Source organism: Leptodactylus fuscus, chromosome 4 (assembly GCF_031893055.1).
Source record: "Leptodactylus fuscus isolate aLepFus1 chromosome 4, aLepFus1.hap2, whole genome shotgun sequence".
NCBI lineage: Eukaryota > Metazoa > Chordata > Amphibia > Anura > Leptodactylidae > Leptodactylus > Leptodactylus fuscus.
Genome location: NC_134268.1, coordinates 44,715,851 through 44,736,173, shown reverse-complemented (window position 1 = coordinate 44,736,173; position 20,323 = coordinate 44,715,851). Strand labels below are relative to the sequence as shown.

Sequence of the window (20,323 nt, the reverse complement as noted above, 5' to 3'; positions counted from 1 at the left end):
GGACATTAAAATGGGAACAGGTGGAGGGAGGCATTAAACTGGGGAAGATAGAGGAGAGACATTAAATTGGGGAAGATGAAAAGTAACATTAAACTGGGGGCAAATAGAAGGTGAAATTAAACCAGGAAGCAGCTGAAGGGGGACATTAAACTGGGGGCAAGTTGGAAGGGGACAATAAACCGTGGAAAGGGGGGAGGGGTACATTTCTACCTCTAGTCACCCCCCAGTTTAATGCCCCCTCCAGCTACCCCAGTTTAATGTCCCCATCTAGTTGTCTCCAGTTTAATGTCCTCTTCCAGCAGCCCCCAGTTAAATGTCCCGATCCAACTACCCCCACAGTTTAATGTCCTCCTCTAGCTGCCCCAGTTTAATGCCCCCCTCTCATTTCACCCAGTTTAAACTGGGGCACCAGGAGAGGGACTTCACATTGTGGGGGCACTATACTGTATGGGGGCACATAGAAAAATTGATGAGAAAGGGCGGAGTCCACATTGAAGTGGGCGAGCTAAATTTGGTGCAGCTCGCATAGTGCGCCGCACATACTGTCCCTCTTTCTATTTTTTGACAGGTGGGAGGTATGATTTCGCTAGCTTTGTCACCTTCACTCAAATATTATAAGTTGGCAATTTTAAAGTAGCACTCCCAGAAAATTGTTATTCTTGGGCTGTTAGAAGGGTACATGATGTCCATTGTAGTGAAGGTAATCTTTTGACTGAAGGTTCTACATACTCCCTTTTAGTCCTCAGCTGTGTCATGTGACTATCAATAAAACGTCCCGCATCTAATGTGTGGACAGAAAGTCAATCTCTCCTTTCATTCCTATGACAGTTTCCTGGAAATGAAAACAAAATCTGACTCCCTGCCCACATATAAGACTCTATGCCAGTTGGAGAGTCAGAGAGTTGGTCACATGACATAGCTGAGGACCAGAGTGCAGGTAACAATTACCTTCACTACAATTGATATAATAACCCTACATTACAGGCTAGAGAACAAGACATTTTTTGGAAATACTACTTTAAAGGGTTGTTGCAACTCATTTTTATTGTTTAATAGGGCTGCTGAGGTGACCCCTGAGACCTGCAATTGGCTGCTGCAGTCGCCTGGTACAAACAGCAGAGCAAATCAAAAACTGAAGATTGGACCTGCAGCAGCTGGAAAGAGAGGTCTGGGGAGCAGTGAGTAAAGTTTTTATGTTTATTACCCCTTCAGCAGAGTCAGGAAACCCCTTTAAAGGGGCTCTATCAGCAAAATCATGCTGATAGAGCCCCACATATGCGTGAATAGCCTTTAAAAAGGCTATTCAGGCACCGTAAATGTTATATTAAAATAACCCCCCATTTTAAAATAAAACCCTAAAAAAGAATGTGATCTACTTACGCATCGTGCACGCTGGGCGGGCATTCAGGGTCCGCCGTCTTCTTCATCCACACCTCTTCTTACTCCGATGTCCTCCGGTCCCGTCCTCCTCCGGCGCTCGCGAACTGACACTGATAAAAAAAAATGGCCTGGGCGCCTGCGCAGTAGCATGCGGCTTCTACTACGGCTACTGCGCAGGCGCCCAGGCCATTTTTTTTTATCAGTGTCAGTTCGCGAGCGCCGGAGGAGGACGGGACCTGAGGACATCGGAGGAAGAAGAGGCGTGGATGAAGAAGAAGACACACCCTGAATGCCCACCCAGCGTGCATGATGCGTAAGTAGATCATATTCTTTTTTAGGGTTTTATTTTAAAACGGGGGGGTAGTTTAATATAACATTTATGGTGCCTGAATAGCCTTTTTAAAGGCTATTCACGCATATGTGGGGCTCTATCAGCATGATTTTGCTGATAGAGCCCCTTTAAGAATCAATGTCACCCAGACCTCACATAGGTCCAACTGTTCTAGCATTTGGGGCCACTGATCCTATTACATAAATAAGAGTAGCACTGCTTGCACCACCAGTCCACTAGCAGATTTCGACACCCAGAGTCTGCTAGAACATATTATCTGTGTAGGTTCTGGGTGTCAGACCCCGACAGATTAAATATTGATAGGTCATCCACATGAAAATACGATATGTGTCCAGAAAATCCCTTTAAGGTCGATAGATCAAATTTGATTTATATCCGTAAAACCCTTTTAAAACAATACCCAGAACCCCTGACCCATAGACCCCCAATTTCCCAAACCCGTTTATGAGTATTATATATTTTGTCATTTTTCTGCCTTATTTATGTTGCATTTATTCACATTGTAATCGACCGCGCATTTGCATTTCATGGTCTAATTTACATAGTGTCTAACAAGGATCGCTGTCGCTACCAATAAAGTTAATTGAAAAAGGGGGAGAAAAAAAGAGCAGTAGACAGGCGTGACAAAAGCGTCCGAAAAAAAAAAAAAGCGAGAGAATACAGCAGCTGTTGTCTGGATGGGAAACACACTGACATTGTCTGCCTGCTAACATCATCACATAAGCAGCCAGTGCGGGCAGCCTGTAACCTGCTGAGTGCTGGAGACACAACCATTCCTTTATTAGAAGACACGCCAAGGTAAGCTCGGATGATGGGGCTGCACTTGCTTCACTTGCTGCACTTGCTTCCATCCCCTCTAATTTTAGCAGGGGATCTCCTCTTAGGATCTGGCACTGTACCGTCATTGTGAGGATTCTCGTCTTCTGCATGAGCAGCCGGTCCATTATTTCATAGGTTATGTAACCTCGCCTGTCCTTTATCTTATAGGAATTGTATCAAAGCCGTCTGATCCTATAGGTCTCTACGGGGTGCATGCTATGTGTGATAGATGACATGTCATACACGTCTCCGCACCCCACGCCTAATTGCTACCACACAGTGAGGGGTCCTTTGGTTTCGTGTCCTCAGAAGGGCGCTCGCCTTGCAATGCCATCTTAAGACCTCCTGCGAGATCATTAATTATTGAAATCATTCAATGGCCTCTTTTTGCAGCATGTGTACTGGAGGGAAAGAAAAATCCTGCTAGCCATTGGTTCCTAGGACGGGTACCAAGTAGGCCATGTAGTGTTACCAAGCAACAGCATCTGCCTGCTCTTAAATTACAGATGCCTGCAAAATGAGCAAGCACAAAGCAATGCAAATAAATGAGAGAAAAAATTAGGGAAAATAAAATCAGGGATGGGAAATGTGGGAATTATCAGTGAGCAAAAGACTTGATTCAGATGAAGAGATGTATAGTGTTATATATCTAGGTGTCTAAGATCATTCTCATTGACTAAGAAAGTGATACTGTGTAATAATCGGACTATATATACCGGGAAGCTCCTAGAAGATACGGCAAACATATTCATATGCCCCCCATTTACCGAAAGAGAATCATTTACCATCAGGCTGGTAAATGTTGTCCTACTTTTGGAGGCATCCCTCAAAAACACATATCTTGTGGAATCCTTGTTTATGATGTGAACTGTATGCCCAAACAGTAATGATTTATATGGTAATGGCCACACCTTATATTGTACGGCAGCTGTTCTTGGTATTGTAGCTCAGCCCCATTCACTTGAATGGGACTGAGCTGCAAATGGGCCAATGAACGTGACATCACTGACCTGTGAAGTGGAAGCAGTACTTATCCAAGTGTTGTCGCTACTTTTAAGAGGTGGTTGTGGGAGGGGGTATAGGTCCCCCACTTATCTAACATCAATGAACTATCTTAGGTCATCAGTATTTTAAGGGGTTGTCCAGTTTCAGCAAATACATTTTATTGTCTATATAATGAAAAATTGTGGAATTTTGTAATATAATTTTTGTATCAATTCTTCACTAATTTCTAGATCTCTGCTTGCTGTCATTCTTTACTTCCAGTGGATACAAATCAGTCCATGGTCATGTGATGAATACAAAGGTGCACAGCTCATTACAGTCACAACACAGTAATCAGACATCTGCCTTGTAACGAGCTGTGCACCTGTGTGCTCATCATATGAGCGTTGACTGTACATCACATGAGCATGGACTGTATATCACATGAGCATGGACTATGAATCACATGACCATGGACTGTACATCACATGACCATGGACTGTACATCACATGACCACGAACTGTACATCACATGACCATGAACTGTATATCACATGAGCATGGACTGTGTATCACATGACCAGGGACTGATTTTTATCCACTGAAAGTAAACTATGAATGATAGTAAGCTGAGATCTAGAAATCTGTGAGGAATTGATACAGAAAGTATATTGGAAAATCGTACAACTTTCATTATACAAACAATAACATTTATTTGCTGAAACTGGACAATCCCTTTAAATCTTTGAAAACTCCATTAATAATGTAGCCAGAAGCAATCAGTGAGGTTCTTAAAGGCTAATTCCAGTTAAAGGGATCCTATCATAGAAACCCTTATTTTTATGAGTAACACATCGGAATAGCCTTAAGAAAGGCTATTCTTCTCCTACTTTTCGTTGTCTTCTCCGCGCCGCCGTTCCATAGCAATCCTGTTTCTTATCGGTATGCAAATGAGTTATCTCGCAGCACTGGGGGCGGGCCCCAGTGCTCAAACAGCACTGTTGGCATCCTCAATGCTGCGAGAGAACTCTCTCCAGCACCGCCTCCATCTTAGTCAGCAGCGTCCTCTTCATCCTCTTCTTCTGGCACAGGTTTCCGACTTCTAGGCCATTTTCTCGTGGCCTGTGGGCATGCGCACTCTGCTCTGTCCAAGGCCCAAAGCTTAGAAGTCGGAAACATGCCCGAGAAGAAGAGGATGAAGAGGATGCTGTTGATGAAGATGGAGGCGGTGCTGGAGAGAGTTCTCTCGCAGCAATGGCGACGCCCCCAGTGCTGTTTGAGTGCTGGGGAACGCCCCCAATTCTGCGAGAGAACTCATTTACATACCAACAAGAACTGGGATTCCTACGGAACGGCGGCGCGGACAAGACAACGAAACGTAGCAGAAGAATAGCCTTTCTTAAGGCTATTCCGATGTTTTACTCATAAAGAAAAAGGGTTTCTATGATAGGATCCCTTTAAGCAATACCCAGACTCCTGTAAGTTGTGGCAGACCCCTTAACATCTGGTTACATATCTATGTATGACAGATGTTTCTTGGGAGGCTGAAATATCTAGGAACATTAGCAGATTCTTACAGCTTTCTACGAGGCCAGAAACAGCTGCATTTTCCTAAGTTACGGTGATAATAAAGATGTCACCCTTCTACAATTTTCCTTTATAAAACAGGTTAAGTGAAATTAGGTCACCGCACTAAGCTGTAGTAAGCAGGCAGGAGTAGCTCAGGAGCCAGCTGAGGTTTTAGGTTTGAGTAGAAAGCTGTAATTAGGAATATCATTTTTTTTTTGTTCATTACAGATCATAAATTGTCTTCTTCAGATGACATATATAGGCCAGACATAAGTCAGAAGAACACTCTCTTAGTTTCCTTTATGCTTATCTGTGCTTGTATTTCTGTTTTTCTGTTCTACTCTAAGAACAAAAAGGGAACTTAATGGAACCTAAAAAGCAGATGTGAACCTAGCCTTAAAGGGGTTGTTCTTAGGTCGACATTTTATTAATTAAACTTTAGGCCAGGACCTAAACAATTAAACTTTAGGCTAGGGCCCACACGGGCTGGAACAGCCACGATATGCCCACAGCGGAAACGCCACGACGTTTTACAGTATCTACAAATTGGACGGGATTCATGCAAATCCCATGCCCACTTTACGCTTCAAACCGCAGCACGGACACGAGATTTCCAGAACTGGTGCGGTTTTGGAAATCGCAGCATGTCAATTATATCTACGGAAACGCCGGCGGCTTTCCTGTAGATTTAATGGTAACAGAAATTCTGCGGAGGAAAACTCTGTGAACTCTCTGTTTAAAGTGCAAGAACCACCATGTGCTCCCTCTGTGGTTTTTCCCGCAGCGCTTTAGCGCTGTGTATCGCCCCATGAGGCCTTAGCCTTACTCACATTTCCCGGTCCTCTTTTTCCAGCAGGGATAGATCCAGTCTTATACTTACTTCTATTTATAAATGGGGGGATATAAGGATGATCTATTGTTAATAAAGCTAGGAGAACTATTCACCCCCCCCCCCCCAACCTTATAGAATAGTTCCCCTAGGGTTATTAACAATAAATCCTCCTTATAAATAAACCCCCTCCCCTTATAAATTGCCCCGAAAGTATTAAAACTAATCTTTGCTAGTAAATATGTGCCCCCTTAATTAGTACTAAACCCCTTTAATTCATCAGAAAAATAATAAACCTTTTACGCACCTTCCCATGCTCCCCTGCTGAGTCCTGAGGCTGAAGTCTCTCCCTGCTAGTGGCCTCTGGAGTAGGACCTGTGATGACGTCACTACAGGTCCTTCTTCGTCTTCTGTGTAGTGATCTATGTAAGAGCAGGGACTAGAACTCCCTGCTCTATAATAGATCTTCATGTCCAGAGTATTGGTGAGCATAGCACTCCAATACACTTGTAACTAGTTATCCCCTGATCCGGAGCACCAGACCAAAGTTTGGAGTTGGCGGCCCTGGGCATTTGTCCAGTTTGCCCCCCCCCCCCCTCCATAATTGCGGCTTGACTGTCAGTCATAGGTGTCAGCAGTGATCACTTCAAAAATGGCATATCACAGCAGTCGAGGGCCATTTTAGGCTCATCCTTCCCCAGTAAATAGGAGTGGAAGCGTACCTTTATGGCCATAAAATAATGAAGCAATACAAAGATAATATTTTTATGGATATGCAAGTCAGCCTGCAGGTGCACCGGTGGCGGCATTCATATGCTAGATTTACATACAAAAAGTCAGTAATGGGGCAGAGGCTGAAAATGTCAGTCACAGTTAGAGGGTCACTTTAAGTGGAGATTATTGAGGACAGTTGGTACTTGGGGCTGTCTGTAAGCAAATCTGTCAGATCAGGCCCCGCCCCTTGTGCACTTACAGGCTGATTGAATGTCCATTGATTTCTTCATAATTTTTTTTTTTGTATGTATCCAAGGTGGAATTTAGCACATAAGGAGTTTTCTGGGATGAATAGAAAAATCCTTGGGAGGGGGCCGATGAAAATTTAAAAAAAAAAAAAATGTGATCCTCACCTATCCCCATCCCTTGTACCCAACATGTGACCTCTGAGACCAGTAAATTGCCAATCCAGTGTTGGCACCTGATGGAACAGGGGACACAACACCAGAATAGATGTCAGGGGATAAAGGAGTAAGGCCCCATACATACAACCGAGTCTGCTGTCTAATGTGGAGCCGAGTTTGCAGTGGAATACACTTGGATGTCACCCCAAGTGTCATCCAAGGGTCACCCGAATGCATTCTATGATGTACTCACCTCTATAGGGGCTTCCGATGTGTTCTATCCTAATGACATGGAGCAGTATAGGACTTGATCTATGTTCATCAGAACAGAATGGACTATTGAACGCCCCTTTAGAGGAGCAGCAGCGTGAACACTCAGTTATGTGCATTAGGCCTAACTTTTTTTTTATTTCACAACATTCCTGGGCACCAGGGAGTTTTCCATCCATCCCAGAAATACACTTTACGCTAAGGCCCCACATTGCGGAAACACAATTTTTTTGTTGCAGGTTTTGTTGCATTTTTTTTTTTAGCCAAAGCCAAGAAAAGGGAATGGGAAATGTATAGGAAGTTCTTATACTTCTACCTTTTGCTCAATCCACTACTGGCTTTGGCTCAAAAAAACGCAACAAAATCTGCAACAAAAAAAGCTGCATTTCTGCAACGTGAGGCTTCAGCCTTACTCTCAAAAGAGACCTAAGGATTAGCCCTTTGAATAAAAGGACTGCAGAAACATGGGTATCTTCTAGAAATCCTGGGAGAGTTGACAGTTCTGAACTCTACACAATGCCGGATTCTTACGTAACGTTCTCATCACTCTTCTTTGAGAGCTTTGGCTCATTTTGATTAGAGACAGATTATAGATTTTGTGATTGTGTTCGGTTGTATTAAGCTGTTTAGATGGGATCTGAATTTCCTAAGTGTCTCAGCTTTTTTATATTCCTGCTCAGCTACAACCCTGCAGTACAAAATCTAACTATAATGGCATATTCACAGGGTACAAATACATGTTAGAGAAATCCGCCAAGTATTTGCAGTGGATCCATGACAGAAATCCAACATTGAGCTTTGAATATCTGCAGAAGGGACCAGAAGTAGATATACTGCAGCCCCAGTCAATGTTTCTGTGCCAATGCCTGTGTTGGATTGAAGTTCTTTAGGGCAGCAGGCTAACAGATTCTAGGGGTCTACCCTCCAATACACCCTATGAAATAGACAATAGTGCTTGTGCGCCAATCTTAATTCCTTTGTTCATTGGCACGAGATGGGTCACAAATATTAAGAGGCTCTGGCCTCTATGTCCCACAATAAAACCTGCACCAGTGGGGGGCTGTCCTAGGTTTCATCCATAACATACCATCTTGGACCACCTTCATCATCACCCCGCTCCCACCAGTTTTTTGAAAAATTGTGAGCAGAATGCAAAAGGAAGAAAAATTGCATGATAAATCTGCCCCATCGTGTAAACGTACCTTAATACTAATGTCAGGTACTGAGTTAGATAGTGCCTTTGTAGTACCTTCTAGTACCTTGTAGTACTTTCCTCTTTTGGTATCCAAATATCATTTCCAGACAGATTTCTTACTAAGACTTCTGAACACTTTTGCCAGGGACCGTGTCGGAGCCAGGGAGAGGTAAGTAACAATGTTTTTATGTTTGTATCCTCCCCTGGGTCTCCAATTATTATACTCTGGGGTTAAACGACCCCAGAGTATAATAATTGTACATGGATGTCCACAATGGGGCATAATACTGTGTGCAGGGGCCGCCATGGGACTTAATACTGTGTGTGTAGGTGCCACTATGGGGCATTATACTGTGTGTATAGGGCCCACTAGGGGAAATAATACAGGGTGCAGGGGCCACTATGGGGCAATAATAGTGTGCAGGGCACACTATGGGGCATAATACTAAGTGCAGGGGCCACTATGGGGCATAATACTGTGTGCAGGGGCCATTATGGGGCATAATAGTGTGTACAGCAATGCACACTATGCGGTGAGGGGGGCCCATGTCAAAAGTTCACCACGGGCCCCCCCATTCTTAGTTATGCCACTGGTTGCATGACAACTTTTGGCAACATGGCAACAATTGGAAATGTCTGGCAGTCATTTGCAATTTATGCTATAGAAAGTAGTCTCACAAAATTTCAGCAGGGTTGGATATCCGAGTGTCAGTCACGGTTGCAGCACCTTATGGATTGGAACACGACCATATTTACTAACTTCAGGTGCAGTGTAGCAGCTTAACACTCCAATGATATGTTGCACATTTATATCTCCCATGTGGCCCTAAAGTATGATGTGGCTGTGCAGTACGGTTATAGTATCTGCTCCGTCACAAGTCATACATGATACTCATTGTGCAGACACACAGGTCCCATATCCACAGGGCTTGCTCTGGCTACCATGTTAGCAATTGAGGAATGAACTATCTGCGGACCTCCAACTATCTGAGTTTTACTCTACAGTCCTGAATTCTAGTTAACTACCGTTTTCAGGACCGGTTGGGATAGGTTGATCATATTGGCCATCCTCCATCATTTTCACAGCTCACTTTTAGCCAGATTTATTATGCCTTTTTCTGATGTACTAGGCAGTCACATTTGTTTTCACAAATCCAGCTTCATGCAAAAAAAAAAAAAAAAAAAAAAAAACATTTTTAAACTGCATTTTCACAAAAAGGGGGCATGGTGAGTGTGCAAGGGAAGGCCTATCTGATTTATTCTCATTTAAGCCAAAAATTAGGCTAAATTTGCCTCTAGGTACACAACTTGGCAGAGGCTATGTCTCATAATGCCTCGATATATATATAAGGTGCGCCCTCATCTAACATTAGATAGGATAGGCCATAAATATCTGATCAGTGGGGTGCCTACAGCCAGCGCCATACGGATCATCTGTTCAGGGGTACTGGTCCACATATTATACAACTCAAGAAGGCAGAAGCAGATGGTTCTGTGCCCTATACTGCGCCCCCTGTATAATGGCCAGGTGCAGGTCTATTAAGTAGATGGCCCTATGCCCAGTCATTATACAGGACATGGAGCCTTATGCTTCCGCCTCCGTGCCACGTATAGCATGCGTTTTAGAAGTGGCCCCATACAGCTGATCTATACCATAGCCAGCTACAGCTATCCTAAGGATAGCCCATAAATGAATAAATTCATAGCCAGCCGCTGTATTCTAATAATTTAATATATTTCTTCTTCACTATTAGCTTTGCCAATAACCAGTTTAGCAGAATTGAGTGTTAAAGACTCTGAAAGCTGTAATGTGGACGCAAGGGCTGTCAGAAACGCAGAAACCAGAGATTGAAGTTTTCAAGAACTCTCACTAGACCAGACTCGTAGGCTGATATTTCCTGGAGATCTCTCTTGAGCTCTAGAGGGAAATATTCTTTATATTCTGAATATTAATATTGTTTTGTTTAGCTGTTAGTCATTGTTTGGATTGTTGTGACTTCTCAATTAGGAAAACATTTGTTGCTTGACTGGATAAGGTTTGTTACATGCTGTTGGAATATATTGAATTCCGTAAACCCAAACACTAATGTCTGGCTCATGAGTTGGCAAATATTAGACAGTATGTGCATGTGGGCACATCACAACATCAAATAGTTGCGATGGTTATTGGAGAAAATACATTTGCACAGATTCAGTTACAAATGTAAGAAAAGTGAATGGGGGCAACACAGTGGCTCAGTGGTTAGCACTGCACCCTTGCAGCACCGGAGTTCTGGCTTTGAATCCTGCCAGGAACAACATCTGCAAGGAGTTTGTATGTTCTCCCGGTGTTTGTGTGGATTTCCTCCTATTCTACAAAGACATACTGATAGGGGAAAAAATGTACATTATGATCCCTATGTGGGGCTCACAATCTACATTAAAAAAAAAAGAAAAATGAATGGTGTATCAGTATTTTTAAAGGGGTTTCCAAGGTTCCATCCATATTTATCGCTAAGAGCAAAATATCTTCACAGAGAGTAGAGGGGGAGGGACTAATTTTCTTTTTTTATGTAGATTATGAGCCCCACATAGAGCTCACAATGTACATTTTTTTCCTTATCAGTATGTCTTTTTGGAATATGGGATGGAAATCCATGCAAACATGGGGAGAACATACAAACTCCTTGCAGATGGCTTTTTGCCCTTGGCAGGATTTGAACACCAGGACTCCAGCGCTGCAAGGCTGTAGTGCTAACCACTGAGCCACCGTCTGGCCCCGGGGATGGACAAATTTTCTGTACACAATAAATGGAGAGGGGAGGGGCTGATTTTCCTTACAGCCTCCACACAAGTTTGAAAACAGCTTTCTCTGTGCATTAGACTGAACATTCTGCACAGCTCACATCTTACAATGTAAGAATAGTTATAGAGTATAAGTTTACTTTATTTGCTTCTATCTATTTTTGACTGGAAATGAATCTTAGTCATAGACTGTAAGCAGCTTTCCTTATTCTGCTCAGATTTCTCTTTCTGTGTCAGGGATCTTTTTAGCTGTATCATGTCTTGCATTTGCAGTCCAGTGTCCTACAACTCCTACAGGCTTTTCTAAGTTATTTGTTTGCTATTTTATAGTTACTCCTGGCTATGTTACTACATATGTAAAGAGAAACCAGTAGTAATGGATAATGGAGGGAGTCAGATTGTTTCTTATTCTAAATGCCCCACCCTAAGAGAGAAAATTAAAATGTGCTACAGCCACAATGAGACTACTAGCAGCCTCTGTCTGAGGCTGGAGGCTTATACAATTAAGAAAAGTCTGTCTCTCTCCACTGTCCATTACTACTACTACTACTGGTTTCTTTATATGCAATAATGCCAGCAGTAACTGTAATATAAAAGTGAGCTGCTTTACCCATCCATTATTACTAATATTAGTTTGTTTACATGTAATTCTGCCAAAAGTATCTTGCAAACAAATAGCTAAGAAACGTGACCATAATGCAGGAGCTCCAGGGACAATGGACTGCAAATCCAAGTCATGATGAACCTAAATAGATCCCTGACATAGAAAAAGAGAACTCTGAGCACAATAAGGAATGCTGCTTACTATCTATGACTATCATGACGTCAGCAGAATTACACCTAGCCAGATATACAGTAATTAAAGGGGCTCTATCATTGGGAAAAGTCCGTTTTATCTAAGCACATACATACATAGCTTTTAAAAACACTATTCCACACCTACCTTTAGTATGTAAATTGCCTCAGTGGTTTTTGAATGAGCCTGTTTTTATTTATATGCTAATTAGCTTCCAGCCAGCACAGGAAGTTCCCAGCAGCACTCATTTCTCCTATTCTTTCCTATCTGTGTGTGCAAGCAGGAAGTCATCAGAGGCAGCAGCCTGTGCTGTACACATACATAGGAAAGAATAGGCAGAGGGTGCACAATGAGACTTCCAGGGTGCACCAACAGGCTAATTAACATATGAATAAAAATGGGCTCATTCAAAACCATTGAGGCGATTTACATACAAAAGGTAGGTGTGGAATAGCCTTTCTAAAGCCTATGCAAGGATGTGCTTAGTTAAAAATGACTTTTCCCAATGATAGAGCTCCTTTAAATACACACACTTTGAGCTGTGAAAAGCTGAAGGTCTATGGGACAGTGCGGCAGTACCTACAGTTTGCATGGCAAATGAGCAGCACAGTTTCCAGTATGTAAACATTCAACTGGTTATAGCTGATCTGCGGGAGTCCCAGATGTCAGAACTTTGCAGATCTAATATTGATAACATATCCTAAGAATATATCATCAATAATAGTAACCAGATAACTATTTTAGGATAAGGTTCCAAGTTCCGGAAACAAAGCGTTTATTGTTGCAGATTTTCCTGGATTTTTCAGCCAAAGTCAAGAGTGCATATCTCCCAACCATCCCAGATTCTGCGGGACAGTCACGTTTTCGGAGTCCTATTCTGCGATCCCGATCAGCAGGAGGTATATCCCAGATTAAACTGATCTGCGTCTGGAGGAGGGACTTCAATCTGTGGGTAATTAGAGGAGAACATTGCACAAAGAAAAATTGATGAGACTGGACGGAGTCAACGTAGAAGTGGGTGAAGCTAAATTTGGCACACTTTATGTCCCTCTTTCTGTTCTTTGAAAGTTGGGAGGTATGGGAGTGGACATAACAGCAGGGAAATATCTAAGACCTTCCTACTGTATATATTTTCCATTCCTTTTCAAGCCACTCCTGACTTTGGCTCAAAAAACTGCAGCAAAATCTGCAACAAAACACAGCGATTCCACAACGTGGGACCTCAGCCTTAAAGTTTAAAGCTTTCTTTACCAATTCCATCATTGTTTCTTTGATTTAATTTTTAGGACATTGATACCATGTTTATACCACTTTGTAATATAAGGGCTAGTTCACACGTAAAAACCACCTGGCTTATTTTGGTCCCAAAAAAACCTGCTTCCTAATTAGGAAGCGTTTTTTTTTCACCTTGAGGCGTTTTTTGGAGCGTTTGGTAAAAACTGCTTCAGAAAACGCCAGGAGGTTTTCCCCTCCCCTAAAGTGAATGGACTGTAAAAAAAAAGCTAGGCGTTTTTCGCCTCCCATTCACTTCTATTGCTTTCCTCAGGCGGAATCCGCCTGAAGAAAGGTCATGTCGCTTCTTTTTTTTTGCTCTCAGTCTCCATAGACCACCATTGTATGGAGGCAGATTTTGAGGCGAAATCTGCTGTCAAAATCTGCCTTATTGCCCCCGTGTGAACTAGCCCTTATTACTAAATAACACCTCTTTTTGTAACAAGATGATTAGCTTGGAGGCAATAAGAGTAGATCATAATAAAGGCCTTATTCACATCTGCCCCTGCTATTTGTTCTTCCGTTTCTTTGTTCCGTGCCCTTTTAAAAGGAAGGCTAACATTTCCTATGACATTTTATTTATAATACAGCTGGCACCCCATGGCAATGAAACAGGCACGGCTTCTGTGCCAGCGCCATCACAGCCCTGTACTGTTACAGCATGAGCGTTAATGGGTTTGTCATTGATAGTTTATCTTTCATCAGGATACCCTTTAACCCTTTAAGGACCGCAGGGTAATTTGGATGATGATGCTTGGTGACTTTTTTCATATTTTCGTTTCCTGCCTTCCAAAATTCATAACTTTTTAATATTTCTGTCGACGTGTGAGGTCTTATTCTTTGCATGACAAGTAGGGTTGAGCGATCGGGATCGGAAAAGATCTGATCCCAATCGGCGATCGAACAAATTTCACGATCGCGATCGGGATCGGCTGGAAAATGATTGAAAATCGGATTTTGAAATCTCAAGATTGGCTCAACCCTAGTGATAAGATGAACTTTTATTTGGCACCCTTTGGGGAAGATATCATTTTTGATTTGCTTTATTAACCGTTTTGGGGTCCTACGGCTTCCACTCTGCATTAAAATTGACATGGCAATACCATACTTATTTTTGTTTTAATATGTTTTGCAGGGTTTACTAATAAAACATAATTTTTCGAAAATGACTTCACTTCTGATCCATCTTCCCCTCTATCTCATGGTTTGATCTGGAATGCATGTATAGAGGAGAATAAGCCACTGTCATTACTAGATATTATTAATATTATTATTATTATTATTATTTATATAGCACCATTAATTTCATGGTGCTTTACATTTGGAGGTTACATACAATATACAGAATATACAGGTAGATATAATACTAACAGTGACCGACTGGCACAGTGGGGTAGAGGGCCCTGCCCGTGAGGGCTTACAATCTATGGGGGAAGGGGGTAGAGACAGAAGGAGAGGGGGAGACTGTACAGATGGTGGTGTAGTGATAGTGTTATTGGAGGTTGTAGGCCTTCCTGAATAGGTGAGTCTTCAGGGCCTTCTTGAAGCCTGTGATTGTGGGGGTCAGTCTTATGTGTCTTGGTAAGGAGTTCCAGAGTATGAGGGATGCACGGGAGAAATCTTGGAGACGGTTGTGTGAGGAGCGGATGAGAGAAGAGCGGAGTAGGAGGTCATTGGAGGATCTGAGGTTACGTGTGGACAGGTAGCGGGAGATTAGTTCAGAGATATATGGAGGGGACAGGTTGTGGATGGCTTTGTATGTTAGCGTTAGTAGCTTGAACTCAATTCGTTGGGCTATAGGTAGCCAGTGGAGGGACTGGCAGAGGGGAGCAGCTGATGAAGATCGGGGGGTGAGGTGGATTAAGCAGGCAGTGCAGTTTAGGGTGGACTGGAGGGGGGCGAGGGTGTTTGCTGGGAGTCCATGGAGAAGGGTGTTGCAGTAGTCTAAGCGGGAGATTATGAGGGCCTGGACGAGCATCTTGGTAGTTTCAGGGGTGAGGAAGGAGCGGTTTCGATGGATGTTCTTGAGCTGGAGGCAGCAGGAGGTGTTGAGGGTTTGAACGTGTGACTTGAAGGATAGGTCGGAGTCCAGGGTAACCCCAAGACATCGGGCCTGTGGGACAGGGGTAAGTGGGGTTCCGTTACCTTTGATAGATGGGTCAGGTGGAGGGGCCATACGGGATGGGATATTGCGTATAATTATTATTTTATATTCTAAGATATTATAATATGAGTTGATGGAAATTACATTGCATACTGTAAAAAGATATACCAACACCACATCAGTATCCATCTACACGCTATTCGTAATGAGTCGTATTATATGACAGCTTTTCTCTGACTTCTTATGTTTGCACAGGTTTTGCCATTTTGTGGCCTCTTAAACACTTATAGGGTGTGTTACTGTGCTTAGGACTTCTTTTTGTATCACAACAGCTGATAACCCTATCCGGTTCTCACATTCACTCTTGCCTGGCACTAAACAACAGCTGTTTCTGTGTACCAGATATCAATTCTTCTCGCTAACACTTAGCTATAATATCCCAGGATACTTTGTTATTGAGCTACGATGTGCAAATCCATCAACCATGACTCGGCTTGATACTTATCTGAAGATAATGTAACATGTATCCTCACTAGGATATGTCACCGCATTATGATAGGTAAGGGTTCAACCCTTGGGGCCTCTACTGATTCAGAAAATGAAGTGAACTAGGAGTCTTATGTATTTCTCCTGCACATCCGTACGCCCAGCAATATAGTGCCATTCAGTCGAAAATCTATGAGTTGACAAATGTGTCCATCCTTAATGGGATATCCAGTTTCTAATACCGCAACACAATAGAGGGGACCAGAGGATGGGAGTAGTAGTGGTAGCTGGGAAGTCACTGGTAGGCGAAAGACACTCTGTCAATTCCCCCAGCCCATCTTCCAAGCCAGACAATATTGATGGTGTTTGCAATGTCCCAGATGGCGGCAGTTCCCCTGGGACACATCCAGTTGGGGAGGGATCCTCTCTACTCTGATCCTTGTGATATTGTTCAGAAGGGCATTGATGGTAAGTGCAGGAAAGACCAATGATATAAGTTCACTAAGGGAGCCTTCACACGGAGTAACGTGCAACGTGATCTGGCGCGTATACGACGTGTCAGAATTTGCGCGGCCGCAAAATCACGGGCGCAAAATAACGCAGCATTTACGATCCTAACTCCCTTTGAAATCAATGGGAGCTTTTATGGCGCGCAAAATCTGACACGCCATATACATGCCAGATCACGCTGCACGTTACACCGTGTGAAGGCTCCCTAACGTAGCAAGGAATAAATGCAGCGTCCTGGAGGGCAGTAGTAGTTCAGAGTCAGAGTTTGGATGCTACACTAATATTGAGGGTCTGTCCTTATAATAGGTCATCAATATTAGATCTGCAAGAGTCCGGTTGCCCAGATTCCCCTCAGACTTGCGGTTTCCTGCTCATTCTTTGTACGATTTGTAGTGGTGGGTTTTGGTACTGCATCGCTGCCCCATTGAATTCTATTGACTTAAATTATGTGATATCTGAGTTGTCAGATTTGGCCGGACAGTTTGTGACTTCACCTGAGGGCTATGAGACAGATCAGCAGCTGCAAATGACAAGCTACCCAGAAAATGTGTGACCAACTGTGTGATCATTGTGCAAAACTAAGCATGACTGTGCTGTCGAGGATGACGAAGAGGCTGCCAGTCAAGGGAGTTCCCGCATGTGCACTATACAGAGGTGACAAATCGATATGGTAGTTTCCTTAGTAAGTTACTGTAGTATATCCTTGTGTTATACTTAATCTGTAACTTGGATACGCTGTGTAGTAAAGAAGTCAATATGTAAACCTGGTCAATTGAAATTTAACACATATGTACAGCACATGATAAGTGTGACATCCTTCATGTGACTCTACAGGGTAGGTAGGGGTCCCATTATGGATTTTGCAATGGGGCCCAGGAGCTTCATGTTATGTCAAAGGTCCCAGGTGTGGGATGTAGCTGTAGACATCCTGCAGCAGACCCACACACTGCAAAAAACTGCTGCTTTCTGCCGTATCTTTTTGCTGTGGCTTTCAGCTGTAATTTCCACATCTGAAGAAGATTGAAAATAGTGGGGATGAAAACGCAGCAATAGTTGACACTTTGTGCTGAGGATTTGTTTCTTTAAATCCCATCTGCTACACCTGCAAACCTGCTGCAAGTACTTAACATGGGGTCTAAACCTTCAAGCAGGGGCATAACAATCATGGTCGCGGGGACTGCGACCACGACCGGGCCCAGCATGGTATGGGGCCCACGGGCAGCTGGAGATGGCTGGGACCCCGTACAAATATGACTGTGTTTGGGGAAAGCCTGGTTCACTGACAGTACATACTAGCCCTGGGGAGGTGACTTAAATAAATAAGGGCTCAGTCCTCTCCGGCGCTCTTCCATGTCATGACTGAGGCCTGTGATTAGACCACAGCGGTCACATGGGGCATCGCAGCGTAATGATATTAGTGCGCCCAAACATGACTGCTGAGGACCAATTACAGGCCGCAGCAGGGATGTCGGGAAGATGGCTGAAGACAGCCGGAGCCAGGATGCCAAGGAAAGGTGAGGTAAGGTGAGTAAATATATAATAAGCCGGCTCACCCACTTGTCATTTGAATATCATAGACCAGGAATGCACGGATACCGATGGACTCTTCTCGGCAACTTGAACAAAATGTGAAGAAAGCTCCAGCACTCTCCGGATATAGTAAAAAACCTTCAATCTTTATTGTATCATTCTTAAAAAAACTTCAGTCTGTAACATGAAGTAGCCGCGACAGATGACTTGGCGTATCACAGATGAAAAAAGCCTACGCGTTTCGAATTAGATCCTTCATCATGGCATCTTTTTTCATCTGTGATACGCCAAGTCATCTGTCGCGGCTACTTCATGTTACAGACTGAAGTTTTTTAAGAATGATACAATAAAGATTGAAGGTTTTTTACTATATCCGGAGGTAAGGTGAGTATTAGTGTCTGTTATTTTTAGTCACCTTTCCTGGGCCTCTGATTATTATACTCTGCGCCCACAAGACACTTGTTATGCCACTGCCTTGAAGATGTTATCCACCTTTGTAATACTGATGGCCTGTCCTGAAGATACATCACCAATATTAAATCTACAGGTGTCCAACAGTTGGGACCACCACAGATCAGGCTTTCCAAGATATCTCCTGCTATGTAGAAGGCCATGCTGCTCATTTGCCCCACAATGGTTTTCGGTACTGCAGTGTTGCCCATTTGAGGTCTTCCCCATGTATGGCAAGAGAACATTATTGGAGCCACGTTATACAGTCCCTGACAAAAGTTCTGTCGCTTATCCATGTTGTGGAATCAAAAACTTATAACCTGTCTTCAGATTCATCCATTGGTTTTAGAAATGACTCCTATGAAAGCTGAAACCCTCCCAAATGTGTTTTTTAGTTAAGAAAATAAATTGGCTTCAATGGCGAAATATTGATCATTTAATGAACCCAGAAAGGTCAGATTTTGGCAAGACAAAAGTTTTGTCGCCCACATAAAGTAACGTGAAAATCAAACCAATAATTCAGTTCAAATACAAAGAGATATGTTTCATAACATTAGTGAATGGAGTTGTGGTGCTATTAGAGCCAGATTTAATATTTTGTGTGATTTCCATGAGCTTGAAGGACGGCATCCATGCGTTTCGACAATGATTCGTACAATTAATTGATGGAGTCATCAGTAATAGCAGAGAATGTAGTCTTACATGTCTCCAATAGATGGATTTAAAGTCAGGTTATAAGCTTTTTTGTTTGCGCTGGGGTACCTTTGTGGTGGAAACTATGAGGGTGTATACCCCCAAAAAACCTTGCCCACCCTAAATAGATATTCCCTCAGGTAAGTACAACTAATAGCCAGAAATGACACTATAGATAAAATAGGCCGAGATTAGAATTGCTGCTCACTAATAGAGAAAGTTAGGGCATGCATGAGTATGAATGCAGAAGAGGTGCGTTTCCTTAAGTGTGCTAGATGGGACCCCGTCAATCCGAATGGTAACCCTTAAGCCTCCGATACCACACACCCCTCGCTCTCCCTAGCTACTCTATCAGATATTTCTCCTATGTCCTCAACGCGTTTCCCTGCTCACATAGTTTTTCAGGAGGGATTGGTTGCAACCTAATCAAGATGAACGATGTGCGGTGAAAACCGCAATTCACGGGGCATGATGGTTGGCCCCGCTACTAGAGGGATTGACCAAACTAATGACAGGCCTGGGATCAGAGGTGTAGCTTGAAGCTCCTGAACCCCAATGCAGAATCTGTTATGAGACTCCAGCCTAATATGTGCCATTTAGTTGTATATTTTATGGGGCAGAGGGATCTTTGTGGCCTCCTCAGGGTGCGGGTAGTACTGACTACTACCTTTGCAGCCCCATAGCTACACTCCTACCAGGGAGCCTTCATTAGGTTCTTTGTGGGTTAGCGATCACAGCAATAGGCGCCATCACTTTTCAGATGCCTATAAGGCTAAGTTCACATTTGTGTCCTCTGGGCGCAGATAAGTGGACTTTAACACTAATGCAGGAAGCCGTCTACTCCCTGCATCATTATTTGGCTGCTCCACTGTCTCTGCTCCTGGTGTGTTGCTCGGGACCAGAAGGCGTTATGTAGAGACGTCACTTAGGGCGGATTCACACCTGCACCCGGTCTCCATTTCCTGCGCGAGAAACTGTGCAGGAGACTGAAACCTGCAGACAGTTTTCAAACCCATTCATTTGAATGGATTTGCCAAGTGTCTGTCCGTGAGCACCTGTGAGCGTCTTCTGCTCTCTGTAGCAAAACCATTTTTTTTAACTGGAAACAAAGTCGGACATGCAGGAGTTTATGCGAAGAAGATGCTCACGGGCGCTCACCGGCGGACACTGAATTCCGGTTTC

General features: G+C 43.3%; 1 protein-coding gene across 1 annotated transcript in view; it reads left to right on the top strand.

Moving 5' to 3' along the window:
* The first annotated feature begins 2,358 nt into the window (after positions 1–2,358).
* Positions 2,359–20,323, top strand: part of PKIA (cAMP-dependent protein kinase inhibitor alpha) — a 39,999-nt gene continuing 22,034 nt past the window's right edge. The window contains exon 1 of the mRNA XM_075270376.1: positions 2,359–2,530. The gene's annotated coding sequence lies outside the window, so the exon portion shown is untranslated. The remainder of the gene's footprint in view (positions 2,531–20,323) is intronic.